The 24,055-nt window shown below is 47.6% G+C and overlaps 69 non-coding genes and 4 pseudogenes across 69 annotated transcripts; all 73 read right to left on the reverse strand.

Annotated features, from left to right (window-relative positions):
- Positions 1-81: 81 nt before the first annotated feature.
- Positions 82-200, reverse strand: LOC136211273 (5S ribosomal RNA). The gene has a single exon (XR_010678484.1). It is a non-coding gene; the product is annotated as a 5S ribosomal RNA (ribosomal RNA).
- A 260-nt stretch (positions 201-460) lies between these two features.
- LOC136213253 (5S ribosomal RNA) lies at positions 461-579 on the reverse strand. The gene has a single exon (XR_010680376.1). It is a non-coding gene; the product is annotated as a 5S ribosomal RNA (ribosomal RNA).
- A 182-nt stretch (positions 580-761) lies between these two features.
- Positions 762-880, reverse strand: LOC136212892 (5S ribosomal RNA). Its single transcript, XR_010680032.1, has one exon. It is a non-coding gene; the product is annotated as a 5S ribosomal RNA (ribosomal RNA).
- Positions 881-1,138: 258 nt separating this feature from the next.
- On the reverse strand, positions 1,139-1,256 carry LOC136215426 (5S ribosomal RNA). The gene has a single exon (XR_010682466.1). It is a non-coding gene; the product is annotated as a 5S ribosomal RNA (ribosomal RNA).
- A 159-nt stretch (positions 1,257-1,415) lies between these two features.
- LOC136215785 (5S ribosomal RNA) lies at positions 1,416-1,535 on the reverse strand (annotated as a pseudogene).
- A 182-nt stretch (positions 1,536-1,717) lies between these two features.
- LOC136214929 (5S ribosomal RNA) lies at positions 1,718-1,836 on the reverse strand. Its single transcript, XR_010681992.1, has one exon. It is a non-coding gene; the product is annotated as a 5S ribosomal RNA (ribosomal RNA).
- Positions 1,837-2,019: 183 nt separating this feature from the next.
- LOC136212396 (5S ribosomal RNA) lies at positions 2,020-2,138 on the reverse strand. Its single transcript, XR_010679556.1, has one exon. It is a non-coding gene; the product is annotated as a 5S ribosomal RNA (ribosomal RNA).
- A 260-nt stretch (positions 2,139-2,398) lies between these two features.
- LOC136215518 (5S ribosomal RNA) lies at positions 2,399-2,517 on the reverse strand. The gene has a single exon (XR_010682557.1). It is a non-coding gene; the product is annotated as a 5S ribosomal RNA (ribosomal RNA).
- Positions 2,518-2,700: 183 nt separating this feature from the next.
- On the reverse strand, positions 2,701-2,819 carry LOC136213234 (5S ribosomal RNA). The gene has a single exon (XR_010680358.1). It is a non-coding gene; the product is annotated as a 5S ribosomal RNA (ribosomal RNA).
- A 235-nt stretch (positions 2,820-3,054) lies between these two features.
- On the reverse strand, positions 3,055-3,174 carry LOC136215781 (5S ribosomal RNA; annotated as a pseudogene).
- Positions 3,175-3,333: 159 nt separating this feature from the next.
- LOC136215787 (5S ribosomal RNA) lies at positions 3,334-3,453 on the reverse strand (annotated as a pseudogene).
- Positions 3,454-3,635: 182 nt separating this feature from the next.
- On the reverse strand, positions 3,636-3,754 carry LOC136211999 (5S ribosomal RNA). The gene has a single exon (XR_010679179.1). It is a non-coding gene; the product is annotated as a 5S ribosomal RNA (ribosomal RNA).
- A 183-nt stretch (positions 3,755-3,937) lies between these two features.
- LOC136214870 (5S ribosomal RNA) lies at positions 3,938-4,056 on the reverse strand. The gene has a single exon (XR_010681936.1). It is a non-coding gene; the product is annotated as a 5S ribosomal RNA (ribosomal RNA).
- A 260-nt stretch (positions 4,057-4,316) lies between these two features.
- LOC136215652 (5S ribosomal RNA) lies at positions 4,317-4,435 on the reverse strand. The gene has a single exon (XR_010682689.1). It is a non-coding gene; the product is annotated as a 5S ribosomal RNA (ribosomal RNA).
- Positions 4,436-4,618: 183 nt separating this feature from the next.
- On the reverse strand, positions 4,619-4,737 carry LOC136211896 (5S ribosomal RNA). Its single transcript, XR_010679081.1, has one exon. It is a non-coding gene; the product is annotated as a 5S ribosomal RNA (ribosomal RNA).
- A 181-nt stretch (positions 4,738-4,918) lies between these two features.
- LOC136212397 (5S ribosomal RNA) lies at positions 4,919-5,037 on the reverse strand. The gene has a single exon (XR_010679557.1). It is a non-coding gene; the product is annotated as a 5S ribosomal RNA (ribosomal RNA).
- A 260-nt stretch (positions 5,038-5,297) lies between these two features.
- LOC136215519 (5S ribosomal RNA) lies at positions 5,298-5,416 on the reverse strand. Its single transcript, XR_010682558.1, has one exon. It is a non-coding gene; the product is annotated as a 5S ribosomal RNA (ribosomal RNA).
- A 183-nt stretch (positions 5,417-5,599) lies between these two features.
- LOC136213527 (5S ribosomal RNA) lies at positions 5,600-5,718 on the reverse strand. The gene has a single exon (XR_010680633.1). It is a non-coding gene; the product is annotated as a 5S ribosomal RNA (ribosomal RNA).
- Positions 5,719-5,877: 159 nt separating this feature from the next.
- Positions 5,878-5,997, reverse strand: LOC136215788 (5S ribosomal RNA; annotated as a pseudogene).
- A 182-nt stretch (positions 5,998-6,179) lies between these two features.
- Positions 6,180-6,298, reverse strand: LOC136212000 (5S ribosomal RNA). Its single transcript, XR_010679180.1, has one exon. It is a non-coding gene; the product is annotated as a 5S ribosomal RNA (ribosomal RNA).
- A 183-nt stretch (positions 6,299-6,481) lies between these two features.
- Positions 6,482-6,600, reverse strand: LOC136212398 (5S ribosomal RNA). Its single transcript, XR_010679558.1, has one exon. It is a non-coding gene; the product is annotated as a 5S ribosomal RNA (ribosomal RNA).
- Positions 6,601-6,860: 260 nt separating this feature from the next.
- Positions 6,861-6,979, reverse strand: LOC136215653 (5S ribosomal RNA). Its single transcript, XR_010682690.1, has one exon. It is a non-coding gene; the product is annotated as a 5S ribosomal RNA (ribosomal RNA).
- A 183-nt stretch (positions 6,980-7,162) lies between these two features.
- Positions 7,163-7,281, reverse strand: LOC136211897 (5S ribosomal RNA). Its single transcript, XR_010679082.1, has one exon. It is a non-coding gene; the product is annotated as a 5S ribosomal RNA (ribosomal RNA).
- A 181-nt stretch (positions 7,282-7,462) lies between these two features.
- Positions 7,463-7,581, reverse strand: LOC136212400 (5S ribosomal RNA). Its single transcript, XR_010679560.1, has one exon. It is a non-coding gene; the product is annotated as a 5S ribosomal RNA (ribosomal RNA).
- Positions 7,582-7,764: 183 nt separating this feature from the next.
- Positions 7,765-7,883, reverse strand: LOC136212303 (5S ribosomal RNA). Its single transcript, XR_010679468.1, has one exon. It is a non-coding gene; the product is annotated as a 5S ribosomal RNA (ribosomal RNA).
- A 260-nt stretch (positions 7,884-8,143) lies between these two features.
- LOC136211274 (5S ribosomal RNA) lies at positions 8,144-8,262 on the reverse strand. Its single transcript, XR_010678485.1, has one exon. It is a non-coding gene; the product is annotated as a 5S ribosomal RNA (ribosomal RNA).
- Positions 8,263-8,444: 182 nt separating this feature from the next.
- On the reverse strand, positions 8,445-8,563 carry LOC136211275 (5S ribosomal RNA). The gene has a single exon (XR_010678486.1). It is a non-coding gene; the product is annotated as a 5S ribosomal RNA (ribosomal RNA).
- A 260-nt stretch (positions 8,564-8,823) lies between these two features.
- Positions 8,824-8,942, reverse strand: LOC136211276 (5S ribosomal RNA). The gene has a single exon (XR_010678487.1). It is a non-coding gene; the product is annotated as a 5S ribosomal RNA (ribosomal RNA).
- Positions 8,943-9,124: 182 nt separating this feature from the next.
- Positions 9,125-9,243, reverse strand: LOC136214901 (5S ribosomal RNA). Its single transcript, XR_010681965.1, has one exon. It is a non-coding gene; the product is annotated as a 5S ribosomal RNA (ribosomal RNA).
- Positions 9,244-9,425: 182 nt separating this feature from the next.
- LOC136215427 (5S ribosomal RNA) lies at positions 9,426-9,543 on the reverse strand. Its single transcript, XR_010682468.1, has one exon. It is a non-coding gene; the product is annotated as a 5S ribosomal RNA (ribosomal RNA).
- Positions 9,544-9,803: 260 nt separating this feature from the next.
- On the reverse strand, positions 9,804-9,922 carry LOC136215182 (5S ribosomal RNA). Its single transcript, XR_010682229.1, has one exon. It is a non-coding gene; the product is annotated as a 5S ribosomal RNA (ribosomal RNA).
- Positions 9,923-10,182: 260 nt separating this feature from the next.
- Positions 10,183-10,301, reverse strand: LOC136213997 (5S ribosomal RNA). Its single transcript, XR_010681094.1, has one exon. It is a non-coding gene; the product is annotated as a 5S ribosomal RNA (ribosomal RNA).
- A 183-nt stretch (positions 10,302-10,484) lies between these two features.
- Positions 10,485-10,603, reverse strand: LOC136215043 (5S ribosomal RNA). The gene has a single exon (XR_010682098.1). It is a non-coding gene; the product is annotated as a 5S ribosomal RNA (ribosomal RNA).
- A 182-nt stretch (positions 10,604-10,785) lies between these two features.
- On the reverse strand, positions 10,786-10,904 carry LOC136212872 (5S ribosomal RNA). Its single transcript, XR_010680013.1, has one exon. It is a non-coding gene; the product is annotated as a 5S ribosomal RNA (ribosomal RNA).
- A 260-nt stretch (positions 10,905-11,164) lies between these two features.
- Positions 11,165-11,283, reverse strand: LOC136214515 (5S ribosomal RNA). The gene has a single exon (XR_010681597.1). It is a non-coding gene; the product is annotated as a 5S ribosomal RNA (ribosomal RNA).
- A 183-nt stretch (positions 11,284-11,466) lies between these two features.
- LOC136214000 (5S ribosomal RNA) lies at positions 11,467-11,585 on the reverse strand. Its single transcript, XR_010681096.1, has one exon. It is a non-coding gene; the product is annotated as a 5S ribosomal RNA (ribosomal RNA).
- Positions 11,586-11,768: 183 nt separating this feature from the next.
- Positions 11,769-11,887, reverse strand: LOC136215044 (5S ribosomal RNA). The gene has a single exon (XR_010682099.1). It is a non-coding gene; the product is annotated as a 5S ribosomal RNA (ribosomal RNA).
- Positions 11,888-12,070: 183 nt separating this feature from the next.
- Positions 12,071-12,189, reverse strand: LOC136213908 (5S ribosomal RNA). The gene has a single exon (XR_010681008.1). It is a non-coding gene; the product is annotated as a 5S ribosomal RNA (ribosomal RNA).
- Positions 12,190-12,449: 260 nt separating this feature from the next.
- LOC136214695 (5S ribosomal RNA) lies at positions 12,450-12,568 on the reverse strand. The gene has a single exon (XR_010681772.1). It is a non-coding gene; the product is annotated as a 5S ribosomal RNA (ribosomal RNA).
- A 183-nt stretch (positions 12,569-12,751) lies between these two features.
- Positions 12,752-12,870, reverse strand: LOC136215058 (5S ribosomal RNA). Its single transcript, XR_010682112.1, has one exon. It is a non-coding gene; the product is annotated as a 5S ribosomal RNA (ribosomal RNA).
- A 183-nt stretch (positions 12,871-13,053) lies between these two features.
- On the reverse strand, positions 13,054-13,172 carry LOC136215262 (5S ribosomal RNA). The gene has a single exon (XR_010682309.1). It is a non-coding gene; the product is annotated as a 5S ribosomal RNA (ribosomal RNA).
- A 259-nt stretch (positions 13,173-13,431) lies between these two features.
- Positions 13,432-13,550, reverse strand: LOC136211277 (5S ribosomal RNA). Its single transcript, XR_010678488.1, has one exon. It is a non-coding gene; the product is annotated as a 5S ribosomal RNA (ribosomal RNA).
- Positions 13,551-13,808: 258 nt separating this feature from the next.
- On the reverse strand, positions 13,809-13,927 carry LOC136212166 (5S ribosomal RNA). The gene has a single exon (XR_010679336.1). It is a non-coding gene; the product is annotated as a 5S ribosomal RNA (ribosomal RNA).
- A 183-nt stretch (positions 13,928-14,110) lies between these two features.
- On the reverse strand, positions 14,111-14,229 carry LOC136215706 (5S ribosomal RNA). The gene has a single exon (XR_010682739.1). It is a non-coding gene; the product is annotated as a 5S ribosomal RNA (ribosomal RNA).
- A 259-nt stretch (positions 14,230-14,488) lies between these two features.
- LOC136214251 (5S ribosomal RNA) lies at positions 14,489-14,607 on the reverse strand. The gene has a single exon (XR_010681347.1). It is a non-coding gene; the product is annotated as a 5S ribosomal RNA (ribosomal RNA).
- A 183-nt stretch (positions 14,608-14,790) lies between these two features.
- On the reverse strand, positions 14,791-14,909 carry LOC136212332 (5S ribosomal RNA). Its single transcript, XR_010679495.1, has one exon. It is a non-coding gene; the product is annotated as a 5S ribosomal RNA (ribosomal RNA).
- Positions 14,910-15,092: 183 nt separating this feature from the next.
- Positions 15,093-15,211, reverse strand: LOC136215085 (5S ribosomal RNA). Its single transcript, XR_010682138.1, has one exon. It is a non-coding gene; the product is annotated as a 5S ribosomal RNA (ribosomal RNA).
- A 183-nt stretch (positions 15,212-15,394) lies between these two features.
- LOC136212409 (5S ribosomal RNA) lies at positions 15,395-15,513 on the reverse strand. The gene has a single exon (XR_010679568.1). It is a non-coding gene; the product is annotated as a 5S ribosomal RNA (ribosomal RNA).
- Positions 15,514-15,773: 260 nt separating this feature from the next.
- Positions 15,774-15,892, reverse strand: LOC136215193 (5S ribosomal RNA). Its single transcript, XR_010682239.1, has one exon. It is a non-coding gene; the product is annotated as a 5S ribosomal RNA (ribosomal RNA).
- Positions 15,893-16,150: 258 nt separating this feature from the next.
- Positions 16,151-16,269, reverse strand: LOC136212167 (5S ribosomal RNA). Its single transcript, XR_010679337.1, has one exon. It is a non-coding gene; the product is annotated as a 5S ribosomal RNA (ribosomal RNA).
- Positions 16,270-16,452: 183 nt separating this feature from the next.
- On the reverse strand, positions 16,453-16,571 carry LOC136215635 (5S ribosomal RNA). The gene has a single exon (XR_010682673.1). It is a non-coding gene; the product is annotated as a 5S ribosomal RNA (ribosomal RNA).
- Positions 16,572-16,830: 259 nt separating this feature from the next.
- LOC136212169 (5S ribosomal RNA) lies at positions 16,831-16,949 on the reverse strand. The gene has a single exon (XR_010679339.1). It is a non-coding gene; the product is annotated as a 5S ribosomal RNA (ribosomal RNA).
- A 183-nt stretch (positions 16,950-17,132) lies between these two features.
- Positions 17,133-17,251, reverse strand: LOC136212333 (5S ribosomal RNA). The gene has a single exon (XR_010679496.1). It is a non-coding gene; the product is annotated as a 5S ribosomal RNA (ribosomal RNA).
- Positions 17,252-17,434: 183 nt separating this feature from the next.
- LOC136215087 (5S ribosomal RNA) lies at positions 17,435-17,553 on the reverse strand. Its single transcript, XR_010682139.1, has one exon. It is a non-coding gene; the product is annotated as a 5S ribosomal RNA (ribosomal RNA).
- Positions 17,554-17,736: 183 nt separating this feature from the next.
- On the reverse strand, positions 17,737-17,855 carry LOC136214575 (5S ribosomal RNA). Its single transcript, XR_010681654.1, has one exon. It is a non-coding gene; the product is annotated as a 5S ribosomal RNA (ribosomal RNA).
- A 260-nt stretch (positions 17,856-18,115) lies between these two features.
- Positions 18,116-18,234, reverse strand: LOC136215194 (5S ribosomal RNA). The gene has a single exon (XR_010682240.1). It is a non-coding gene; the product is annotated as a 5S ribosomal RNA (ribosomal RNA).
- Positions 18,235-18,417: 183 nt separating this feature from the next.
- LOC136215318 (5S ribosomal RNA) lies at positions 18,418-18,536 on the reverse strand. The gene has a single exon (XR_010682360.1). It is a non-coding gene; the product is annotated as a 5S ribosomal RNA (ribosomal RNA).
- A 260-nt stretch (positions 18,537-18,796) lies between these two features.
- On the reverse strand, positions 18,797-18,915 carry LOC136215196 (5S ribosomal RNA). Its single transcript, XR_010682242.1, has one exon. It is a non-coding gene; the product is annotated as a 5S ribosomal RNA (ribosomal RNA).
- A 183-nt stretch (positions 18,916-19,098) lies between these two features.
- LOC136215319 (5S ribosomal RNA) lies at positions 19,099-19,217 on the reverse strand. Its single transcript, XR_010682361.1, has one exon. It is a non-coding gene; the product is annotated as a 5S ribosomal RNA (ribosomal RNA).
- Positions 19,218-19,475: 258 nt separating this feature from the next.
- LOC136215335 (5S ribosomal RNA) lies at positions 19,476-19,594 on the reverse strand. The gene has a single exon (XR_010682376.1). It is a non-coding gene; the product is annotated as a 5S ribosomal RNA (ribosomal RNA).
- A 183-nt stretch (positions 19,595-19,777) lies between these two features.
- On the reverse strand, positions 19,778-19,896 carry LOC136213504 (5S ribosomal RNA). Its single transcript, XR_010680611.1, has one exon. It is a non-coding gene; the product is annotated as a 5S ribosomal RNA (ribosomal RNA).
- A 260-nt stretch (positions 19,897-20,156) lies between these two features.
- LOC136213506 (5S ribosomal RNA) lies at positions 20,157-20,275 on the reverse strand. Its single transcript, XR_010680613.1, has one exon. It is a non-coding gene; the product is annotated as a 5S ribosomal RNA (ribosomal RNA).
- Positions 20,276-20,458: 183 nt separating this feature from the next.
- Positions 20,459-20,577, reverse strand: LOC136213535 (5S ribosomal RNA). Its single transcript, XR_010680640.1, has one exon. It is a non-coding gene; the product is annotated as a 5S ribosomal RNA (ribosomal RNA).
- A 258-nt stretch (positions 20,578-20,835) lies between these two features.
- On the reverse strand, positions 20,836-20,954 carry LOC136215336 (5S ribosomal RNA). The gene has a single exon (XR_010682377.1). It is a non-coding gene; the product is annotated as a 5S ribosomal RNA (ribosomal RNA).
- Positions 20,955-21,137: 183 nt separating this feature from the next.
- On the reverse strand, positions 21,138-21,256 carry LOC136213505 (5S ribosomal RNA). Its single transcript, XR_010680612.1, has one exon. It is a non-coding gene; the product is annotated as a 5S ribosomal RNA (ribosomal RNA).
- A 260-nt stretch (positions 21,257-21,516) lies between these two features.
- On the reverse strand, positions 21,517-21,635 carry LOC136213507 (5S ribosomal RNA). Its single transcript, XR_010680614.1, has one exon. It is a non-coding gene; the product is annotated as a 5S ribosomal RNA (ribosomal RNA).
- Positions 21,636-21,818: 183 nt separating this feature from the next.
- LOC136211976 (5S ribosomal RNA) lies at positions 21,819-21,937 on the reverse strand. Its single transcript, XR_010679157.1, has one exon. It is a non-coding gene; the product is annotated as a 5S ribosomal RNA (ribosomal RNA).
- Positions 21,938-22,196: 259 nt separating this feature from the next.
- On the reverse strand, positions 22,197-22,315 carry LOC136215337 (5S ribosomal RNA). The gene has a single exon (XR_010682378.1). It is a non-coding gene; the product is annotated as a 5S ribosomal RNA (ribosomal RNA).
- Positions 22,316-22,498: 183 nt separating this feature from the next.
- LOC136212329 (5S ribosomal RNA) lies at positions 22,499-22,617 on the reverse strand. The gene has a single exon (XR_010679492.1). It is a non-coding gene; the product is annotated as a 5S ribosomal RNA (ribosomal RNA).
- Positions 22,618-22,877: 260 nt separating this feature from the next.
- LOC136213508 (5S ribosomal RNA) lies at positions 22,878-22,996 on the reverse strand. Its single transcript, XR_010680615.1, has one exon. It is a non-coding gene; the product is annotated as a 5S ribosomal RNA (ribosomal RNA).
- A 183-nt stretch (positions 22,997-23,179) lies between these two features.
- On the reverse strand, positions 23,180-23,298 carry LOC136211977 (5S ribosomal RNA). The gene has a single exon (XR_010679158.1). It is a non-coding gene; the product is annotated as a 5S ribosomal RNA (ribosomal RNA).
- Positions 23,299-23,557: 259 nt separating this feature from the next.
- LOC136215138 (5S ribosomal RNA) lies at positions 23,558-23,676 on the reverse strand. The gene has a single exon (XR_010682188.1). It is a non-coding gene; the product is annotated as a 5S ribosomal RNA (ribosomal RNA).
- A 183-nt stretch (positions 23,677-23,859) lies between these two features.
- On the reverse strand, positions 23,860-23,978 carry LOC136215729 (5S ribosomal RNA). The gene has a single exon (XR_010682762.1). It is a non-coding gene; the product is annotated as a 5S ribosomal RNA (ribosomal RNA).
- Positions 23,979-24,055: the final 77 nt, after the last annotated feature.

Below are 24,055 nucleotides of genomic sequence, written 5' to 3' on the forward strand. Positions count from 1 at the left end.
TGACCCCCGCCTCGAAAACGTGCACGCCATGGTGAAAAAAAAAATTAAATAATTAAAAAATGCACGTTGCAAAAAAGTTTGGGGGTGCAACACGAGGACTTCCCAAGAGGTCACCCATCTTAGTACTACTCTCGCCCAAGCACGTTTAACTTCGGAGTTCTGATGGGATCCGGTGCATTAGTGCTGGTATGATCGCACCCGTCATCCCATGCAAAAACTAAGCATATATTCCATACTGGGCGCCCCTTTCTCCCGTATGCTCATCCTTCACGTGCATGCACAAGCCCCCGGACCCCAAACACTGACCCCCGCCTCGAAAACGTGCACGCCATGGTGAAAAAAAAAATTAAATAATTAAAAAATGCACATTGCAAAAAAGTTTGGGCCCGCCTCGAAAACGTGCACGCCATGGTGAAAAAAAAATTAAATAATTAAAAAATGCACGTTGCAAAAAAGTTTGGGGGTGCAACACGAGGACTTCCCAAGAGGTCACCCATCTTAGTACTACTCTCGCCCAAGCACGTTTAACTTCGGAGTTCTGATGGGATCCGATGCATTAGTGCTGGTATGATCGCACCCGTCATCCCATGCAAAAACTAAGCATATATTCCATACTGGGCGCCCCTTTCTCCCGTATGCTCATCCTTCACGTGCATGCACAAGCCCCCGGACCCCAAACACTGACCCCCGCCTCGAAAACGTGCACGCCATGGTGAAAAAAAAATTAAATAATTAAAAAATGCACGTTGCAAAAAAGTTTCGGGGTGCAACACGAGGACTTCCCAAGAGGTCACCCATCTTAGTACTACTCTCGCCCAAGCACGTTTAACTTCGGAGTTCTGATGGGATCTGGTGCATTAGTGCTGGTATGATCGCACCCGTCATCCCTTGCAAAAACTAAGCATATATTCCATATTGGGCGCCCCTTTCTCCCGTATGCTCATCCTTCACGTGCATGCACAAGCCCCCGGACCCCAAACACTGACCCCCGCCTCGAAAACGTGCACGCCATGGTGAAAAAAAATTAAATAATTAAAAAATGCACGTTGCAAAAAAGTTTGGGCCCGCCTCGAAAATGTGCACGCCATGGTGAAAAAAAAATTAAATAATTAAAAAATGCACGTTGCAAAAAAGTTTGGGGGTGCAACACGAGGACTTCCCAAGAGGTCACCCATCTAATACTACTCTCGCCCAAGCACGTTTAACTTTGGAGTTCTGATGGGATCCGGTGCATTAGTGCTGGTATGATCGCACCCGTCATCCCATGCAAAAACTAAGCATATATTCCATACTGGGCGCCCCTTTCTCCCGTATGCTCATCCTTCACGTGCATGCACAAGCCCCCGGACCCCAAACACTGACCCCCGCCTCGTAAACGTGCACGCCATGGTGAAAAAAAAATTAAATAATTAAAAAATGGACGTTGCAAAAAAGTTTGGGAGAGGTCACCCATGTTAGTACTACTCTCGCCCAAGCACGTTTAACTTCGGAGTTCTGATGGGATCCGGTGCATTAGTGCTGGTATGATCGCACCCGTCATCCCATGCAAAAACTAAGCATATATTCCATACTGGGCGCCCCTTTCTCCCGTATGCTCATCCTTCACGTGCATGCACAAGCCCCCGGACCCCAAACACTGACCCCCGCCTTGAAAACGTGCACGCCATGGTGAAAAAAAAATTAAATAATTAAAAAATGCACGTTGCAAAAAAGTTTGGGGGTGCAACACAAGGACTTCCCAAGAGGTCACCCATCTTAGTACTACTCTCGCCCAAGCACGTTTAACTTCGGAGTTCTGATGGGATACGGTGCATTAGTGCTGGTATGATCGCACCCGTCACCCCATGCAAAAACTAAGCATATATTCCATACTGGGCGCCCCTTTCTCCAGTATGCTCATCCTTCACGTGCATGCACAAGCCCCCGGACCCCAAACACTGACCCCCGCCTCGTAAACGTGCACGCCATGGTGAAAAAAAAAATTAAATAATTAAAAAATGCACGTTGCAAAAAAGTTTGGGGGTGCAACACGAGGACTTCCCAAGAGGTCACCCATCTTAGTACTACTCTCGCCCAAGCACGTTTAACTTCAGAGTTCTGATGGGATCCGGTGCATTAGTGCTGGTATGATCGCACCCGTCATCCCATGCAAAAACAAAGCATATATTCCATACTGGGCGCCCCTTTCTCCCGTATGCTCATCCTTCACGTGCATGCACAAGCCCCCGGACCCCAAACACTGACCCCCGCCTTGAAAACGTGCACGCCATGGTGAAAAAAAAAATTAAATAATTAAAAAATGCACGTTGCAAAAAAGTTTGGGCCCGCCTCGAAAACGTGCACGCCATGGTGAAAAAAAAATTAAATAATTAAAAAATGCACGTTGCAAAAAAGTTTGGGGGTGCAACACGAGGACTTCCCAAGAGGTCACCCATCTTAGTACTACTCTCCCCCAAGCACGTTAAACTTCGGAGTTCTGATGGGATCCGGTGCATTAGTGCTGGTATGATCGCACCCGTCATCCCATGCAAAAACTAAGCATATATTCCATACTGGGCGCCCCTTTCTCCCGTATGCTCATCCTTCACGTGCATGCACAAGCCCCCCGACCCCAAACACTGACCCTCGCCTCGAAAACGTGCACGCCATGGTGAAAAAAAAAATTAAATAATTAAAAAATGCACGTTGCAAAAAAGTTTGGGGGTGCAACACGAGGACTTCCCAAGAGGTCACCCATCTTAGTACTACTCTCGCCCTAGCACGTTTAACTTCGGAGTTCTGATGGGATCTGGTGCATTAGTGCTGGTATGATCGCACCCGTCATCCCTTGCAAAAACTAAGCATATATTCCATACTGGGCGCCCCTTTCTCCCGTATGCTCATCCTTCACGTGCATGCACAAGCCCCCGGACCCCAAACACTGACCCCCGCCTCGAAAACGTGCACGCCATGGTGAAAAAAAATTAAATAATTAAAAAATGCACGTTGCAAAAAAGTTTGGGCCCGCCTCGAAAACGTGCACGCCATGGTGAAAAAAAAATTAAATAATTAAAAAATGCACGTTGCAAAAAAGTTTGGGAGAGGTCACCCATGTTAGTACTACTCTCGCCCAAGCACGTTTAACTTCGGAGTTCTGATGGGATCCGGTGCATTAGTGCTGGTATGATCGCACCCGTCATCCCATGCAAAAACTAAGCATATATTCCATACTGGGCGCCCCTTTCTCCCGTATGCTCATCCTTCACGTGCATGCACAAGCCCCCGGACCCCAAACACTGACCCCCGCCTTGAAAACGTGCACGCCATGGTGAAAAAAAAATTAAATAATTAAAAAATGGACGTTGCAAAAAAGTTTGGGAGAGGTCACCCATGTTAGTACTACTCTCGCCCAAGCACGTTTAACTTCGGAGTTCTGATGGGATCCGGTGCATTAGTGCTGGTATGATCGCACCCGTCATCCCATGCAAAAACTAAGCATATATTCCATACTGGGCGCCCCTTTCTCCCGTATGCTCATCCTTCACGTGCATGCACAAGCCCCCGGACCCCAAACACTGACCCCCGCCTTGAAAACGTGCACGCCATGGTGAAAAAAAAATTAAATAATTAAAAAATGCACGTTGCAAAAAAGTTTGGGGGTGCAACACAAGGACTTCCCAAGAGGTCACCCATCTTAGTACTACTCTCGCCCAAGCACGTTTAACTTCGGAGTTCTGATGGGATCCGGTGCATTAGTGCTGGTATGATCGCACCCGTCACCCCATGCAAAAACTAAGCATATATTCCATACTGGGCGCCCCTTTCTCCAGTATGCTCATCCTTCACGTGCATGCACAAGCCCCCGGACCCCAAACACTGACCCCCGCCTCGTAAACGTGCACGCCATGGTGAAAAAAAAAATTAAATAATTAAAAAATGCACGTTGCAAAAAAGTTTGGGGGTGCAACACGAGGACTTCCCAAGAGGTCACCCATCTTAGTACTACTCTCGCCCAAGCACGTTTAACTTCAGGGTTCTGATGGGATCCGGTGCATTAGTGCTGGTATGATCGCACCCGTCATCCCATGCAAAAACTAAGCATATATTCCATACTGGGCGCCCCTTTCTCCCGTATGCTCATCCTTCACGTGCATGCACAAGCCCCCGGACCCCAAACACTGACCCCCGCCTTGAAAACGTGCACGCCATGGTGAAAAAAAAAATTAAATAATTAAAAAATGCACGTTGCAAAAAAGTTTGGGCCCGCCTCGAAAACGTGCACGCCATGGTGAAAAAAAAATTAAATAATTAAAAAATGCACGTTGCAAAAAAGTTTGGGGGTGCAACACGAGGACTTCCCAAGAGGTCACCCATCTTAGTACTACTCTCCCCCAAGCACGTTAATCTTCGGAGTTCTGATGGGATCCGGTGCATTAGTGCTGGTATGATCGCACCCGTCATCCCATGCAAAAACTAAGCATATATTCCATACTGGGCACCCCTTTCTCCCGTATGCTCATCCTTCACGTGCATGCACAAGCCCCCCGACCCCAAACACTGACCCTCGCCTCGAAAACGTGCACGCCATGGTGAAAAAAAAAATTAAATAATTAAAAAATGCACGTTGCAAAAAAGTTTGGGGGTGCAACACGAGGACTTCCCAAGAGGTCACCCATCTTAGTACTACTCTCGCCCGAGCACGTTTAACTTCGGAGTTCTGATGGGATCCGGTGCATTAGTGCTGGTATGATCGCACCCGTCATCCCATGCAAAAACTAAGCATATATTCCATACTGGGCGCCCCTTTCTCCCGTATGCTCATCCTTCACGTGCATGCACAAGCCCCCGGACCCCAAACACTGACCCCCGCCTCGTAAACGTGCACGCCATGGTGAAAAAAAATTAAATAATTAAAAAATGCACGTTGCAAAAAAGTTTGGGGGTGCAACACGAGGACTTCCCAAGAGGTCACCCATCTTAGTACTACTCTCGCCCAAGCACGTTTAACTTCAGAGTTCTGATGGGATCCGGTGCATTAGTGCTGGTATGATCGCACCCGCCATCCCATGCAAAAACTAAGCATATATTCCATACTGGGCGCCCCTTTCTCCCGTATGCTCATCCTTCACGTGCATGCACAAGCCCCCGGACCCCAAACACTGACCCCCGCCTTGAAAACGTGCACGCCATGGTGAAAAAAAAAATTAAATAATTAAAAAATGCACGTTGCAAAAAAGTTTGGGCCCGCCTCGAAAACGTGCACGCCATGGTGAAAAAAAAATTAAATAATTAAAAAATGCACGTTGCAAAAAAGTTTGGGGGTGCAACACGAGGACTTCCCAAGAGGTCACCCATCTTAGTACTACTCTCCCCCAAGCACGTTAAACTTCGGAGTTCTGATGGGATCCGGTGCATTAGTGCTGGTATGATCGCACCCGTCATCCCATGCAAAAACTAAGCATATATTCCATACTGGGCGCCCCTTTCTCCCGTATGCTCATCCTTCACGTGCATGCACAAGCCCCCCGACCCCAAACACTGACCCTCGCCTCGAAAACGTGCACGCCATGGTGAAAAAAAAAATTAAATAATTAAAAAATGCACGTTGCAAAAAAGTTTGGGGGTGCAACACGAGGACTTCCCAAGAGGTCACCCATCTTAGTACTACTCTCGCCCGAGCACGTTTAACTTCGGAGTTCTGATGGGATCTGGTGCATTAGTGCTGGTATGATCGCACCCGTCATCCCTTGCAAAAACTAAGCATATATTCCATACTGGGCGCCCCTTTCTCCCGTATGCTCATCCTTCACGTGCATGCACAAGCCCCCGGACCCCAAACACTGACCCCCACCTTGAAAACGTGCACGCCATGGTGAAAAAAAAATTAAATAATTAAAAAATGGACGTTGCAAAAAAGTTTGGGAGAGGTCACCCATGTTAGTACTACTCTCGCCCAAGCACGTTTAACTTCGGAGTTCTGATGGGATCCGGTGCATTAGTGCTGGTATGATCGCACCCGTCATCCCATGCAAAAACTAAGCATATATTCCATACTGGGCGCCCCTTTCTCCCGTATGCTCATCCTTCACGTGCATGCACAAGCCCCCGGACCCCAAACACTGACCCCCGCCTTGAAAACGTGCACGCCATGGTGAAAAAAAAATTAAATAATTAAAAAATGCACGTTGCAAAAAAGTTTGGGGGTGCAACACAAGGACTTCCCAAGAGGTCACCCATCTTAGTACTACTCTCGCCCAAGCACGTTTAACTTCGGAGTTCTGATGGGATCCGGTGCATTAGTGCTGGTATGATCGCACCCGTCACCCCATGCAAAAACTAAGCATATATTCCATACTGGGCGCCCCTTTCTCCAGTATGCTCATCCTTCACGTGCATGCACAAGCCCCCGGACCCCAAACACTGACCCCCGCCTCGTAAACGTGCACGCCATGGTGAAAAAAAAAATTAAATAATTAAAAAATGCATGTTGCAAAAAAGTTTGGGGGTGCAACACGAGGACTTCCCAAGAGGTCACCCATCTTAGTACTACTCTCGCCCAAGCACGTTTAACTTCAGAGTTCTGATGGGATCCGGTGCATTAGTGCTGGTATGATCGCACCCGTCATCCCATGCAAAAACTAAGCATATATTCCATACTGGGCGCCCCTTTCTCCCGTATGCTCATCCTTCACGTGCATGCACAAGCCCCCGGACCCCAAACACTGACCCCCGCCTTGAAAACGTGCACGCCATGGTGAAAAAAAAAATTAAATAATTAAAAAATGCACGTTGCAAAAAAGTTTGGGCCCGCCTCGAAAACGTGCACGCCATGGTGAAAAAAAAATTAAATAATTATAAAATGCACGTTGCAAAAAAGTTTGGGGGTGCAACACGAGGACTTCCCAAGAGGTCACCCATCTTAGTACTACTCTCCCCCAAGCACGTTAATCTTCGGAGTTCTGATGGGATCCGGTGCATTAGTGCTGGTATGATCGCACCCGTCATCCCATGCAAAAACTAAGCATATATTCCATACTGGGCACCCCTTTCTCCCGTATGCTCATCCTTCACGTGCATGCACAAGCCCCCCGACCCCAAACACTGACCCTCGCCTCGAAAACGTGCACGCCATGGTGAAAAAAAAAATTAAATAATTAAAAAATGCACGTTGCAAAAAAGTTTGGGGGTGCAACACGAGGACTTCCCAAGAGGTCACCCATCTTAGTACTACTCTCGCCCGAGCACGTTTAACTTCGGAGTTCTGATGGGATCCGGTGCATTAGTGCTGGTATGATCGCACCCGTCATCCCATGCAAAAACTAAGCATATATTCCATACTGGGCGCCCCTTTCTCCCGTATGCTCATCCTTCACGTGCATGCACAAGCCCCCGGACCCCAAACACTGACCCCCGCCTCGTAAACGTGCACGCCATGGTGAAAAAAAATTAAATAATTAAAAAATGCACGTTGCAAAAAAGTTTGGGGGTGCAACACGAGGACTTCCCAAGAGGTCACCCATCTTAGTACTACTCTCGCCCAAGCACGTTTAACTTCAGAGTTCTGATGGGATCCGGTGCATTAGTGCTGGTATGATCGCACCCGCCATCCCATGCAAAAACTAAGCATATATTCCATACTGGGCGCCCCTTTCTCCCGTATGCTCATCCTTCACGTGCATGCACAAGCCCCCGGACCCCAAACACTGACCCCCGCCTCGAAAACGTGCACGCCATGGTGAAAAAAAAAATTAAATAATTAAAAAATGCACGTTGCAAAAAAGTTTGGGGGTGCAACACGAGGACTTCCCAAGAGGTCACCCATCTTAGTACTACTCTCGCCCAAGCACGTTTTACTTCGGAGTTCTGATGGGATCCGGTGCATTAGTGCTGGTATGATCGCACCCGTCATCCCATGCAAAAACTAAGCATATATTCCATACTGGGCGCCCCTTTCTCCCGTATGCTCATCCTTCACGTGCATGCACAAGCCCCCGGACCCCAAACACTGACCCCCGCCTCGAAAACGTGCACGCCATGGTGAAAAAAAAAATTAAATAATTAAAAAATGCACATTGCAAAAAAGTTTGGGCCCGCCTCGAAAACGTGCACGCCATGGTGAAAAAAAAATTAAATAATTAAAAAATGCACGTTGCAAAAAAGTTTGGGGGTGCAACACGAGGACTTCCCAAGAGGTCACCCATCTTAGTACTACTCTCGCCCAAGCACGTTTAACTTCGGAGTTCTGATGGGATCCGGTGCATTAGTGCTGGTATGATCGCACCCGTCATCCCATGCAAAAACTAAGCATATATTCCATACTGGGCGCCCCTTTCTCCCGTATGCTCATCCTTCACGTGCATGCACAAGCCCCCGGACCCCAAACACTGACCCCCGCCTCGAAAACGTGCACGCCATGGTGAAAAAAAAATTAAATAATTAAAAAATGCACGTTGCAAAAAAGTTTCGGGGTGCAACACGAGGACTTCCCAAGAGGTCACCCATCTTAGTACTACTCTCGCCCAAGCACGTTTAACTTCGGAGTTCTGATGGGATCCGGTGCATTAGTGCTGGTATGATCGCACCCATCATCCCATGCAAAAACTAAGCATATATTCCATACTGGGCGCCCCTTTCTCCCGTATGCTCATCCTTCACGTGCATGCACAAGCCCCCGGACCCCAAACACTGACCCCCGCCTCGAAAACGTGCACGCCATGGTGAAAAAGAAAATTAAATAATTAAAAAATGCACATTGCAAAAAAGTTTGGGCCCGCCTCGAAAACGTGCACGCCATGGTGAAAAAAAAATTAAATAATTAAAAAATGCACGTTGCAAAAAAGTTTGGGGGTGCAACACGAGGACTTCCCAAGAGGTCACCCATCTTAGTACTACTCTCGCCCAAGCACGTTTAACTTCGGAGTTCTGATGGGATCCGGTGCATTAGTGCTGGTATGATCGCACCCGTCATCCCATGCAAAAACTAAGCATATATTCCATACTGGGCGCCCCTTTCTCCCGTATGCTCATCCTTCACGTGCATGCACAAGCCCCCGGACCCCAAACACTGACCCCCGCCTCGAAAACGTGCACGCCATGGTGAAAAAAAAATTAAATAATTAAAAAATGCACGTTGCAAAAAAGTTTCGGGGTGCAACACGAGGACTTCCCAAGAGGTCACCCATCTTAGTACTACTCTCGCCCAAGCACGTTTAACTTCGGAGTTTTGATGGGATCTGGTGCATTAGTGCTGGTATGATCGCACCCGTCATCCCTTGCAAAAACTAAGCATATATTCCATACTGGGCGCCCCTTTCTCCCGTATGCTCATCCTTCACGTGCATGCACAAGCCCCCGGACCCCAAACACTGACCCCCGCCTCGAAAACGTGCACGCCATGGTGAAAAAAAAATTAAATAATTAAAAAATGCACGTTGCAAAAAAGTTTGGGGGTGCAACACGAGGACTTCCCAAGAGGTCACCCATCTAATACTACTCTCGCCCAAGCACGTTTAACTTTGGAGTTCTGATGGGATCCGGTGCATTAGTGCTGGTATGATCGCACCCGTCATCTCATGCAAAAACTAAGCATATATTCCATACTGGGCGCCCCTTTCTCCCGTATGCTCATCCTTCACGTGCATGCACAAGCCCCCGGATCCCAAACACTGACCCCCGCCTCGAAAACGTGCACGCCATGGTGAAAAAAAAAATTAAATAATTAAAAAATGCACGTTGCAAAAAAGTTTGGGCCCGCCTCGAAAACGTGCACGCCATGGTGAAAAAAAAATTAAATAATTAAAAAATGCACGTTGCAAAAAAGTTTGGGGTTGCAACACGAGGACTTCCCAAGAGGTCACCCATCTTAGTACTACTCTCGCCCAAGCACGTTTGACTTCGGAGTTCTGATAGGATCCGGTGCATTAGTGCTGGTATGATCGCACCCGTCATCCCATGCAAAAACTAAGCATATATTCCATACTGGGCGCCCCTTTCTCCCGTATGCTCATCCTTCACTTGCATGCACAAGCCCCCGGACCCCAAACACTGACCCCCGCCTCGAAAACGTGCACGCCATGGTGAAAAAAAAAATTAAATAATTAAAAAATGCACGTTGCAAAAAAGTTTGGGCCCGCCTCGAAAACGTGCACGCCATGGTGAAAAAAAAATTAAATAATTAAAAAATGCACGTTGCAAAAAAGTTTGGGGGTGCAACACGAGGACTTCCCAAGAGGTCACCCATCTTAGTACTACTCTCGCCCAGGCACGTTTAACTTCGGAGTTCTGATGGGATCCGGTGCATTATTGCTGGTATGATCGCACCCGTCATCCCATGCAAAAACTAAGCATATATTCCATACTGGGCGCCCCTTTCTCCCGTATGCTCATCCTTCACGTGCATGCACAAGCCCCCGGACCCCAAACACTGACCCCCGCCTCGAAAACGTGCACGCCATGGTGAAAAAAAAAATTAAATAATTAAAAAATGCACGTTGCAAAAAAGTTTGGGGGTGCAACACGAGGACTTCCCAAGAGGTCACCCATCTTAGTACTACTCTCGCCTAAGCACATTTGACTTCGGAGTTCTGATGGGATCCGGTGCATTAGTGCTGGTATGATCGCACCCGTCATCCCATGCAAAAACTAAACATATATTCCATACTGGGCGCCCCTTTCTCCCGTATGCTCATCCTTCACGTGCATGCACAAGCCCCCGGACCCCAAACACTGACCCCCGCCTCGAAAACGTGCACGCCATGGTGAAAAAAAAATTAAATAATTAAAAAATGCACGTTGCAAAAAAGTTTGGGGGTGCAACACGAGGACTTCCCAAGAGGTCACCCATCTTAGTACTACTCTCGCCCAAGCACGTTTAACTTTGGAGTTCTGATGGGATCCGGTGCATTAGTGCTGGTATGATCGCACCCGTCATCTCATGCAAAAACTAAGCATATATTCCATACTGGGCGCCCCTTTCTCCCGTATGCTCATCCTTCACGTGCATGCACAAGCCCCCGGATCCCAAACACTGACCCCCGCCTCGAAAACGTGCACGCCATGGTGAAAAAAAAAATTAAATAATTAAAAAATGCACGTTGCAAAAAAGTTTGGGCCCGCCTCGAAAACGTGCACGCCATGGTGAAAAAAAAATTAAATAATTAAAAAATGCACGTTGCAAAAAAGTTTGGGGGTGCAACACGAGGACTTCCCAAGAGGTCACCCATCTTAGTACTACTCTCGCCCAAGCACGTTTGACTTCGGAGTTCTGATAGGATCCGGTGCATTAGTGCTGGTATGATCGCACCCGTCATCCTATGCAAAAACTAAGCATATATTCCATACTGGGCGCCCCTTTCTCCCGTATGCTCATCCTTCACGTGCATGCACAAGCCCCCGGACCCCAAACACTGACCCCCGCCTCGAAAACGTGCACGCCATGGTGAAAAAAAAAATTAAATAATTAAAAAATGCACGTTGCAAAAAAGTTTGGGGGTGCAACACGAGGACTTCCCAAGAGGTCACCCATCTTAGTACTACTCTCGCCCAGGCACGTTTAACTTCGGAGTTCTGATGGGATCCGGTGCATTATTGCTGGTATGATCGCACCCGTCATCCCATGCAAAAACTAAGCATATATTCCATACTGGGCGCCCCTTTCTCCCGTATGCTCATCCTTCACGTGCATGCACAAGCCCCCGGACCCCAAACACTGACCCCCGCCTCGAAAACGTGCACGCCATGGTGAAAAAAAAAATTAAATAATTAAAAAATGCACGTTGCAAAAAAGTTTGGGGGTGCAACACGAGGACTTCCCAAGAGGTCACCCATCTTAGTACTACTCTCGCCTAAGCACATTTGACTTCGGAGTTCTGATGGGATCCGGTGCATTAGTGCTGGTATGATCGCACCCGTCATCCCATGCAAAAACTAAGCATATATTCCATACTGGGCGCCCCTTTCTCCCGTATGCTCATCCTTCACGTGCATGCACAAGCCCCCGGACCCCAAACACTGACCCCCGCCTCGTAAACGTGCACGCCATGGTGAAAAAAAAAATTAAATAATTAAAAAATGCACGTTGCAAAAAAGTTTGGGGGTGCAACACGAGGACTTCCCAAGAGGTCACCCATCTTAGTACTACTCTCGCCCAAGCACGTTTAACTTCTGAGTTCTGATGGGATCCGGTGCATTAGTGCTGGTATGATCGCACCCGTCATCCCATGCAAAAACTAAGCATATATTCCATACTGGGCGCCCCTTTCTCCCGTATGCTCATCCTTCACGTGCATGCACAAGCCCCCGGACCCCAAACAATGACCCCCGCCTCGAAAACGTGCACGCCAAGGTGAAAAAAAAAATTAAGTAATTAAAAAATACACGTTGCAAAAAAGTTTGGGCCCGCCTCGAAAACGTGCACGCCATGGTGAAAAAAAAATTAAATAATTAAAAAATGCACGTTGCAAGAAAGTTTGGGAGTGCAACACGAGGACTTCCCAAGAGGTCACCCATCTTAGTACTACTCTCGCCCAAGCACGTTTAACTTCGTAGTTCTGATGGGATCCGGTGCATTAGTGCTGGTATGATCGCACCCGTCATCCCATGCAAAAACTAAGCATATATTCCATACTGGGCGCCCCTTTCTCCCGTATGCTCCTCCTTCACGTGCATGCACAAGCCCCCGGACCCCAAACACTGACCCTCGCCTCGAAAACGTGCACGCCATGGTGAAAAAAAAAATTAAATAATTAAAAAATGCACGTTGCAAAAAAGTTTGGGGGTGCAACACGAGGACTTCCCAAGAGGTCACCCATCTTAATACTACTCTCGCCCAAGCACGCTTACCTTCGGAGTTCTGATGGGATCCGGTGCATTAGTCCTGGTATGATCGCACCCGTCATCCCATGCAAAAACTAAGCATATATTCCATACTGGGCGCCCCTTTCTCCCGTATGCTCATCCTTCACGTGCATGCACAAGCCCCCGGACCCCAAACACTGACCCCCGCCTCGAAAACGTGCACGCCATGTTGAAAAAAAAAATTAAATAATTAAAAAATGCACGTTGCAAAAAAGTTTGGGGGTGCAACACGAGAACTTCCCAAGAGGTCACCCATCTTAGTACTACTCTCGCCCAAGCATGTTTAACTTCGGAGTTCTGATGCGATCCGGTGCATTAGTGCTGATATGATCGCACCCGTCATCCCATGCAAAAACTAAGCATATATTCCATACTGGGCGCCCCTTTCTCCCGTATGCTCATCCTTCACGTGCATGCACAAGCCCCCGGACCCCAAACACTGACCCCCGCCTCGAAAACGTGCACGCCATGGTGAAAAAAAAATTAAATAATTAAAAAATGCACGTTGCAAAAAAGTTTGGGCCCGCCTCGAAAACGTGCACGCCATGGTGAAAAAAAAATTAAATAATTAAAAAATGCACGTTGCAAAAAAGTTTGGGGGTGCAACACGAGGACTTCCCAAGAGGTCACCCATCTTAGTACTACTCTCGCCCAAGCACGTTTAACTTCGGAGTTCTGATGGGATCCGGTGCATTAGTGCTGGTATGATCGCACCCGTCATCCCATGCAAAAACTAAGCATATATTCCATACTGGGCGCCCCTTTCTCCCGTATGCTCATCCTTCACGTGCATGCACAAGCCCCCGGACCCCAAACACTGACCCCCGCCTCGAAAACGTGCACGCCATGGTGAAAAAAAATTAAATAATTAAAAAATGCACGTTGCAAAAAAGTTTGGGCCCGCCTCGAAAACGTGCACGCCATGGTGAAATAAAAATTAAATAATTAAAAAATGCACGTTGCAAAAAAGTTTGGGGGTGCAACACGAGGACTTCCCAAGAGGTCACCCATCTTAGTACTACTCTCGCCCAAGCACGTTTGACTTCGGAGTTCTGATGGGATCCGGTGCATTAGTGCTGGTATGATCGCACCCGTCATCCCATGCAAAAACTAAGCATATATTCCATACTGGGCGCCCCTTTCTCCCGTATGCTCATCCTTCACGTGCATGCACAAGCCCCCGGACCCCAAACACTGACCCCCGCCTCGTAAACGTGCACGCCATGGTGAAAAAAAAAATTAAATAATTAAAAAATGCACGTTGCAAAAAAGTTTGGTGGTGCAACCCGAGGACTTCCCAAGAGGTCACCCATCTAAGTACTACTCTCGTCCAAGCACGTTTTACTTCGGAGTTCTGATGAGATCCGGTGCATTAGTGCTGGTATGATCGCACCCGTCATCCCATGCAAAAACTAAGCATATATTCCATACTGGGCGCCCCTTTCTCCCGTATGCTCATCCTTCACGTGCATGCACAAGCCCCCGGACCCCAAACACTGACCCCCGCCATAAAAAACGTGCACGCCATGGTGAAAAAAAAATTAAATAATTAAAAAATGCACGTTGCAAAAAAGTTTGGGCCCGCCTCGAAAACGTGCACGCCATGGTGAAAAAAAATTAAAGAATTAAAAAATGCACGTTGCAAAAAAGTTTGGGGGTGCAACACGAGGACTTCCCAAGAGGTCACCCATCTTAGTACTACTCTCGCCCAAGCACGTTTGACTTCGGAGTTCTGATGGGATCCGATGCATTAGTGCTGGTATGATCGCACCCGTCATCCCATGCAAAAACTAAGCATATATTCCATACTGGGCGCCCCTTTCTCCCGTATGCTCATCCTTCACGTGCATGCACAAGCCCCCGGACCCCAAACACTGACCCCCGCCTCGTAAACGTGCACGCCATGGTGAAAAAAAAAATTAAATAATTAAAAAATGCACTCTGCAAAAAAGTTTGGGGGTGCAACACGAGGACTTCCCAAGAGGTCACCCATCTTAGTACTACTCTCGCCCAAGCACGTTTAACTTCGGAGTTCTGATGGGATCCGGTGCATTAGTGCTGGTATGATCGCACCAGTCATCCCATGCAAAAACTAAGCATATATTCCATACTGGGCGCCCCTTTCTCCCGTATGCTCATCCTTCACGTGCATGCACAAGCCCACGGACCCCAAACAATGACCCCCGCCTCGAAAACGTGCACGCCATGGTGAAAAAAAAAATTAAATAATTAAAAAATGCACGTTGCAAAAAAGTTTGGGGGTACAACCCGAGGACTTCGCAAGAGGTCACCCATCTTAGTACTACTCTCGCCCAAGCACGTTTAACTTCGGAGTTCTGATGGGATCCGGTGCATTAGTGCTGGTATGATCGCACCCGTCATCCCATGCAAAAACTAAGCATATATTCCATACTGGGCGCCCCTTTCTCCCATATGCTCATCCTTCACGTGCATGCACAAGCCCCCGGACCCCAAACACTGACCCCCGCCTCGAAAACGTGCACGCCATGGTGAAAAAAACAATTAAATAATTAAAAAATGCACGTTGCAAAAAAGTTTGGGTGTGCAACACGAGGACTTCCCAAGAGGTCACCCATCTTAGTACTACTCTCGCCCAAGCACGTTTAACTTCGGAGTTCTGATGGGATCCGGTGCATTAGTGCTGGTATGATCGCACCCATCATCCCATGCAAAAACTAAGCATATATTCCATACTGGGCGCCCCTTTCTCCCGTATGCTCATCCTTCACGTGCATGCACAAGCCCCCGGACCCCAAACACTGACCCCCGCCTCGAAAACGTGCACGCCATGGTGAAAAAAAAAATTAAATAATTAAAAAATGCACATTGCAAAAAAGTTTGGGCCCGCCTCGAAAACGTGCACGTCATGGTGAAAAAAAAATTAAATAATTAAAAAATGCACGTTGCAAAAAAGTATGGGGGTGCAACACGAGGATTTCCCAAGAGGTGACCAATCTTAGTACTACTCTCGCCCAAGCACGTTTAACTTCGGAGTTCTGATGGGATCCGGTGCATTAGTGCTGGTATGATCGCACCCGTCATCCCATGCAAAAACTAAGCATATATTCCATACTGGGCGCCCCTTTCTCCCGTATGCTCATCCTTCACGTGCATGCACAAGCCCCCGGACCCCAAACACTGACCCCCGCCTCGAAAACGTGCACGCCATGGTGAAAAAAAATTAAATAATTAAAAAATGCACGTTGCAAAAAAGTTTGGGCCCGCCTCGAAAACGTGCACGCCATGGTGAAAAAAAAATTAAATAATTAAAAAATGCACGTTGCAAAAAAGTTTGGGGGTGCAACACGAGGACTTCCCAAGAGGTCACCCATCTTAGTACTACTCTCGCCCAAGCACGTTTGACTTCGGAGTTCTGATGGGATCCGGTGCATTAGTGCTGGTATGATCGCACCCGTCATCCCATGCAAAAACTAAGCATATATTCCATACTGGGCGCCCCTTTCTCCCGTATGCTCATCCTTCACGTGCATGCACAAGCCCCCGGACCCCAAACACTGACCCCCGCCTCGTAAACGTGCACGCCATGGTGAAAAAAAAAATTAAATAATTAAAAAATGCACGTTGCAAAAAAGTTTGGTGGTGCAACCCGAGGACTTCCCAAGAGGTCACCCATCTAAGTACTACTCTCGTCCAAGCACGTTTAACTTCGGAGTTCTAATGAGATCCGGTGCATTAGTGCTGGTATGATCGCACCCGTCATCCCATGCAAAAACTAAGCATATATTCCATACTGGGCGCCCCTTTCTCCCGTATGCTCATCCTTCACGTGCATGCACAAGCCCCCGGACCCCAAACACTGACCCCCGCCTCGAAAACGTGCACGCCATGGTGAAAAAAAAATTAAATAATTAAAAAATGCACGTTGCAAAAAAGTTTGGGCCCGCCTCGAAAACGTGCACGCCATGGTGAAAAAAAAATTAAAGAATTAAAAAATGCACGTTGCAAAAAAGTTTGGGGGTGCAACACGAGGACTTCCCAAGAGGTCACCCATCTTAGTACTACTCTCGCCCAAGCACGTTTGACTTCGGAGTTCTGATGGGATCCGGTGCATTAGTGCTGGTATGATCGCACCCGTCATCCCATGCAAAAACTAAGCATATATTCCATACTGGGCGCCCCTTTCTCCCGTATGCTCATCCTTCACGTGCATGCACAAGCCCCCGGACCCCAAACACTGACCCCCGCCTCGTAAACGTGCACGCCATGGTGAAAAAAAAAATTAAATAATTAAAAAATGCACTCTGCAAAAAAGTTTGGGGGTGCAACACGAGGACTTCCCAAGAGGTCACCCATCTTAGTACTACTCTCGCCCAAGCACGTTTAACTTCGGAGTTCTGATGGGATCCGGTGCATTAGTGCTGGTATGATCGCACCAGTCATCCCATGCAAAAACTAAGCATATATTCCATACTGGGCGCCCCTTTCTCCCGTATCCTCATCCTTCACGTGCATGCACAAGCCCACGGACCCCAAACAATGACCCCCGCCTCGAAAACGTGCACGCCATGGTGAAAAAAAAAATTAAATAATTAAAAAATGCACGTTGCAAAAAAGTTTGGGGGTACAACCCGAGGACTTCGCAAGAGGTCACCCATCTTAGTACTACTCTCGCCCAAGCACGTTTAACTTCGGAGTTCTGATGGGATCCGGTGCATTAGTGCTGGTATGATCGCACCCGTCATCCCATGCAAAAACTAAGCATATATTCCATACTGGGCGCCCCTTTCTCCCATATGCTCATCCTTCACGTGCATGCACAAGCCCCCGGACCCCAAACACTGACCCCCGCCTCGAAAACGTGCACGCCATGGTGAAAAAAAAAATTAAATAATTAAAAAATGCACGTTGCAAAAAAGTTTGGGTGTGCAACACGAGGACTTCCCAAGAGGTCACCCATCTTAGTACTACTCTCGCCCAAGCGCGTTTAACTTCGGAGTTCTGATGGGATCCGGTGCATTAGTGCTGGTATGATCGCACCCGTCATCCCATGCAAAAACTAAGCATATATTCCATACTGGGCGCCCCTTTCTCCCGTATGCTCATCCTTCACGTGCATGCACAAGCCCCCGGACCCCAAACACTGACCCCCGCCTCGAAAACGTGCACGCCATGGTGAAAAAAAAAATTAAATAATTAAAAAATGCACGTTGCAAAAAAGTTTGGGCCCGCCTCGAAAACGTGCACGCCATGGTGAAAAAAAAATTAAATAATTAAAAAATGCACGTTGCAAAAAAGTTTGGGGGTGCAACACGAGGATTTCCCAAGAGGTGACCAATCTTAGTACTACTCTCGCCCAAGCACGTTTAACTTCGGAGTTCTGATGGGATCCGGTGCATTAGTGCTGGTATGATCGCACCCGTCATCCCATGCAAAAACTAAGCATATATTCCATACTGGGCGCCCCTTTCTCCCGTATGCTCATCCTTCACGTGCATGCACAAGCCCCCGGACCCCAAACACTGACCCCCGCCTCGTAAACGTGCACGCCATGGTGAAAAAAAAAATTAAATAATTAAAAAATGCACGTTGCAAAAAAGTTTGGGGGTGCAACCCGAGGACTTCCCAAGAGGTCACCCATCTTAGTACTACTCTCGTCCAAGCACGTTTAACTTCGGAGTTCTGATGGGATCCGGTGCATTAGTGCTGGTATGATCGCACCTGTCATCCCATGCAAAAACTAAGCATATATTCCATACTGGGCGCCCCTTTCTCCCGTATGCTCATCCTTCACGTGCATGCACAAGCCCCCGGACCCCAAACACTGACCCCCGCCTCGAAAACGTGCACGCCATGGTGAAAAAAAAAATTAAATAATTAAAAAATGCACGTTGCAAAAAAGTTTGGGCCCGCCTCGAAAACGTGCACGCCATGGTGAAAAAAAAATTAAATAATTAAAAAATGCACGTTGCAAAAAAGTTTGGGGGTGCAACACGAGGATTTCCCAAGAGGTGACCAATCTTAGTACTACTCTCGCCCAAGCACGTTTAACTTCGGAGTTCTGATGGGATCCGGTGCATTAGTGCTGGTATGATCGCACCCGTCATCCCATGCAAAAACTAAGCATATATTCCATACTGGGCGCCCCTTTCTCCCGTATGCTCATCCTTCACGTGCATGCACAAGCCCCCGGACCCCAAACACTGACCCCCGCCTCGTAAACGTGCACGCCATGGTGAAAAAAAAAATTAAATAATTAAAAAATGCACGTTGCAAAAAAGTTTGGGGGTGCAACCCGAGGACTTCCCAAGAGGTCACCCATCTTAGTACTACTCTCGTCCAAGCACGTTTAACTTCGGAGTTCTGATGGGATCCGGTGCATTAGTGCTGGTATGATCGCACCTGTCATCCCATGCAAAAACTAAGCATATATTCCATACTGGGCGCCCCTTTCTCCCGTATGCTCATCCTTCACGTGCATGCACAAGCCCCCGGACCCCAAACACTGACCCCCGCCTTGAAAACGTGCACGCCATGGTGAAAAAAAATTAAATAATTAAAAAATGCACGTTGCAAAAAAGTTTGGGCCCGCCTCGAAAACGTGCACGCCATGGTGAAAAAAAAATTAAATAATTAAAAAATGCACGTTGCAAAAAAGTTTGGGGGTGCACCACGAGGACTTCCCAAGAGGTCACCCATCTTAGTACTACTCTCGCCCAAGCACGTTTAACTTCTGAGTTCTGATGGGATCCGGTGCACTAGTGCTGGTATGATCGCACCCGTCATCCCATGCAAAAACTAAGCATATATTCCATACTGGGCGCCCCTTTCTCCCGTATGCTCATCCTTCACGTGCATGCACAAGCCCCCGGACCCCAAACACTGACCCCCGCCTCGAAAACGTGCACGCCATGGTGAAAAAAAAAATTAAATAATTAAAAAATGCACATTGCAAAAAAGTTTGGGGGTGCAACACGAGGACTTCCCAAGAGGTCACCCATCTTAGTACTACTCTCGCCCAAGCACGATTAACTTCGGAGTTCTGATGGGATCCGGTGCATTAGTGCTGGTATGAACGCACCCGTCATCCCATGCAAAAACTAAGCATATATTCCATACTGGGCGCCCCTTTCTCCCGTATGCTCATCCTTCACGTGCATGCACAAGCCCCCGGACCCCAAACACTGACCCCCGCCTCGAAAACGTGCACGCCATGGTGAAAAAAAAAATTAAATAATTAAAAAATGCACGTTGCAAAAAAGTTTGGGCCCGCCTCGAAAACGTGCACGCCATGGTGAAAAAAAAATTAAATAAGTAAAAAATGCACGTTGCAAAAAATTTTGGGAGTGCAACACGAGGACTTCCCAAGAGGTCACCCATCTTAGTACTACTCTCGCCCAAGCACGTTTAACTTCGGAGTTCTGATGGGATCCGGTGCATTAGTGCTGGTATGATAGCACCCGTCATCACATGCAAAAACTAAGCATATATTCCATACTGGGCGCCCCTTTCTCCCGTATGCTCATCCTTCACGTGCATGCACAAGCCCCCGGACCCCAAACACTGACCCCCGCCTCGAAAACGTGCACGCCATGGTGAAAAAAAAAATTAAATAATTAAAAAATGCACGTTGCAAAAAAGTTTGGGGGTGCAACACGAGGACTTCCCAAGAGGTCACCCATCTTAGTACTACTCTCGCCCAAGCACATTTAACTTCGGAGTTCTGATGGGATCCGGTGCATTAGTGCTGGTATGAACGCACCCGTCATCCCATGCAAAAACTAAGCATATATTCCATACTGGGCGCCCCTTTCTCCCGTATGCTCATCCTTCACGTGCATGCACAAGCCCCCGGACCCCAAACACTGACCCCCGCCTTGAAAACGTGCACGCCATGGTGAAAAAAAATTAAATAATTAAAAAATGCACGTTGCAAAAAAGTTTGGGCCCGCCTCGAAAACGTGCACGCCATGGTGAAAAAAAAATTAAATAATTAAAAAATGCACGTTGCAAAAAAGTTTGGGGGTGCACCACGAGGACTTCCCAAGAGGTCACCCATCTTAGTACTACTCTCGCCCAAGCACGTTTAACTTCTGAGTTCTGATGGGATCCGGTGCACTAGTGCTGGTATGATCGCACCCGTCATCCCATGCAAAAACTAAGCATATATTCCATACTGGGCGCCCCTTTCTCCCGTATGCTCATCCTTCACGTGCATGCACAAGCCCCCGGACCCCAAACACTGACCCCCGCCTCGAAAACGTGCACGCCATGGTGAAAAAAAAAATTAAATAATTAAAAAATGCACATTGCAAAAAAGTTTGGGGGTGCAACACGAGGACTTCCCAAGAGGTCACCCATCTTAGTACTACTCTCGCCCAAGCACGATTAACTTCGGAGTTCTGATGGGATCCGGTGCATTAGTGCTGGTATGAACGCACCCGTCATCCCATGCAAAAACTAAGCATATATTCCATACTGGGCGCCCCTTTCTCCCGTATGCTCATCCTTCACGTGCATGCACAAGCCCCCGGACCCCAAACACTGACCCCCGCCTCGAAAACGTGCACGCCATGGTGAAAAAAAAAATTAAATAATTAAAAAATGCACGTTGCAAAAAAGTTTGGGCCCGCCTCGAAAACGTGCACGCCATGGTGAAAAAAAAATTAAATAAGTAAAAAATGCACGTTGCAAAAAATTTTGGGAGTGCAACACGAGGACTTCCCAAGAGGTCACCCATCTTAGTACTACTCTCGCCCAAGCACGTTTAACTTCGGAGTTCTGATGGGATCCGGTGCATTAGTGCTGGTATGATAGCACCCGTCATCACATGCAAAAACTAAGCATATATTCCATACTGGGCGCCCCTTTCTCCCGTATGCTCATCCTTCACGTGCATGCACAAGCCCCCGGACCCCAAACACTGACCCCCGCCTCGAAAACGTGCACGCCATGGTGAAAAAAAAAATTAAATAATTAAAAAATGCACGTTGCAAAAAAGTTTGGGGGTGCAACACGAGGACTTCCCAAGAGGTCACCCATCTTAGTACTACTCTCGCCCAAGCACATTTAACTTCGGAGTTCTGATGGGATCCGGTGCATTAGTGCTGGTATGATCGCACCCATCATCCAATGCAAAAACTAAGCATATATTCCATACTAGGCGCCCCTTTCTCCCGTATGCTCATCCTTCACGTGCATGCACAAGCCCCCGGACCCCAAACACTGACCCCCGCCTCGAAAACGTGCACGCCATGGTGAAAAAAAAATTAAATAATTAAAAAATGCACGTTGCAAAAAAGTTTGGGCCCGCCTCGAAAACGTGCACGCCATGGTGAAAAAAAAATTAAATAATTAAAAAATGCACGTTGCAAAAAAGTTTGGGGGTGCACCACGAGGACTTCCCAAGAGGTCACCCATCTTAGTACTACTCTCGCCCAAGCACGTTTAACTTCTGAGTTCTGATGGGATCCGGTGCACTAGTGCTGGTATGATCGCACCCGTCATCCCATGCAAAAACTAAGCATATATTCCATACTGGGCGCCCCTTTCTCCCGTATGCTCATCCTTCACGTGCATGCACAAGCCCCCGGACCCCAAACACTGACCCCCGCCTCGAAAACGTGCACGCCATGGTGAAAAAAAAAATTAAATAATTAAAAAATGCACATTGCAAAAAAGTTTGGGGGTGCAACACGAGGACTTCCCAAGAGGTCACCCATCTTAGTACTACTCTCGCCCAAGCACGTTTAACTTCGGAGTTCTGATGGGATCCGGTGCATTAGTGCTGGTATGAACGCACCCGTCATCCCATGCAAAAACTAAGCATATATTCCATACTGGGCGCCCCTTTCTCCCGTATGCTCATCCTTCACGTGCATGCACAAGCCCCCGGACCCCAAACACTGACCCCCGCCTCGAAAACGTGCACGCCATGGTGAAAAAAAAAATTAAATAATTAAAAAATGCACGTTGCAAAAAAGTTTGGGCCCGCCTCGAAAACGTGCACGCCATGGTGAAAAAAAAATTAAATAAGTAAAAAATGCACGTTGCAAAAAATTTTGGGAGTGCAACACGAGGACTTCCCAAGAGGTCACCCATCTTAGTACTACTCTCGCCCAAGCACGTTTAACTTCGGAGTTCTGATGGGATCCGGTGCATTAGTGCTGGTATGATAGCACCCGTCATCACATGCAAAAACTAAGCATATATTCCATACTGGGCGCCCCTTTCTCCCGTATGCTCATCCTTCACGTGCATGCACAAGCCCCCGGACCCCAAACACTGACCCCCGCCTCGAAAACGTGCACGCCATGGTGAAAAAAAAAATTAAATAATTAAAAAATGCACGTTGCAAAAAAGTTTGGGGGTGCAACACGAGGACTTCCCAAGAGGTCACCCATCTTAGTACTACTCTCGCCCAAGCACATTTAACTTCGGAGTTCTGATGGGATCCGGTGCATTAGTGCTGGTATGATCGCACCCATCATCCAATGCAAAAACTAAGCATATATTCCATACTAGGCGCCCCTTTCTCCCGTATGCTCATCCTTCACGTGCATGCACAAGCCCCCGGACCCCAAACACTGACCCCCGCCTCGAAAACGTGCACGCCATGGTGAAAAAAAAATTAAATAATTAAAAAATGCACGTTGCAAAAAAGTTTGGGCCCGCCTCGAAAACGTGCACGCCATGGTGAAAAAAAAATTAAATAATTAAAAAATGCACGTTGCAAAAAAGTTTGGGAGTGCAACACGAGGACTTCCCAAGAGGTCACCCATCTTAGTACTACTCTCGCCCAAGCACGTTTAACTTCTGAGTTTTGATGGGATCAGGTGCACTAGTGCTGGTATGATCGCACCCGTCATCCCATGCAAAAACTAAGCATATATTCCATACTGGGCGCCCCTTTCTCCCGTATGCTCATCCTTCACGTGCATGCACAAGCCCCCGGACCCCAAACACTGACCCCCGCCTCGAAAACGTGCACGCCATGGTGAAAAAAAAAATTAAATAATTAAAAAATGCACGTTGCAAAAAAGTTTGGGGGTCCAACACGAGGACTTCCCAAGAGGTCACCCATCTTAGTACTACTCTCGCCCAAGCATGTTTAACTTCAGAGTTCTGATAGGATCCGGTGCATTAGTGCTGGTATGATCGCACCCGTCATCCCATGCAAAAACTAAGCATATATTCCATACTGGGCGCCCCTTTCTCCCGTATGCTCATCCTTCACGTGCAT

Source organism: Euphorbia lathyris, chromosome 1, assembly GCF_963576675.1.
Source record: "Euphorbia lathyris chromosome 1, ddEupLath1.1, whole genome shotgun sequence".
In the NCBI taxonomy this organism is placed as follows: domain Eukaryota; kingdom Viridiplantae; phylum Streptophyta; class Magnoliopsida; order Malpighiales; family Euphorbiaceae; genus Euphorbia; species Euphorbia lathyris.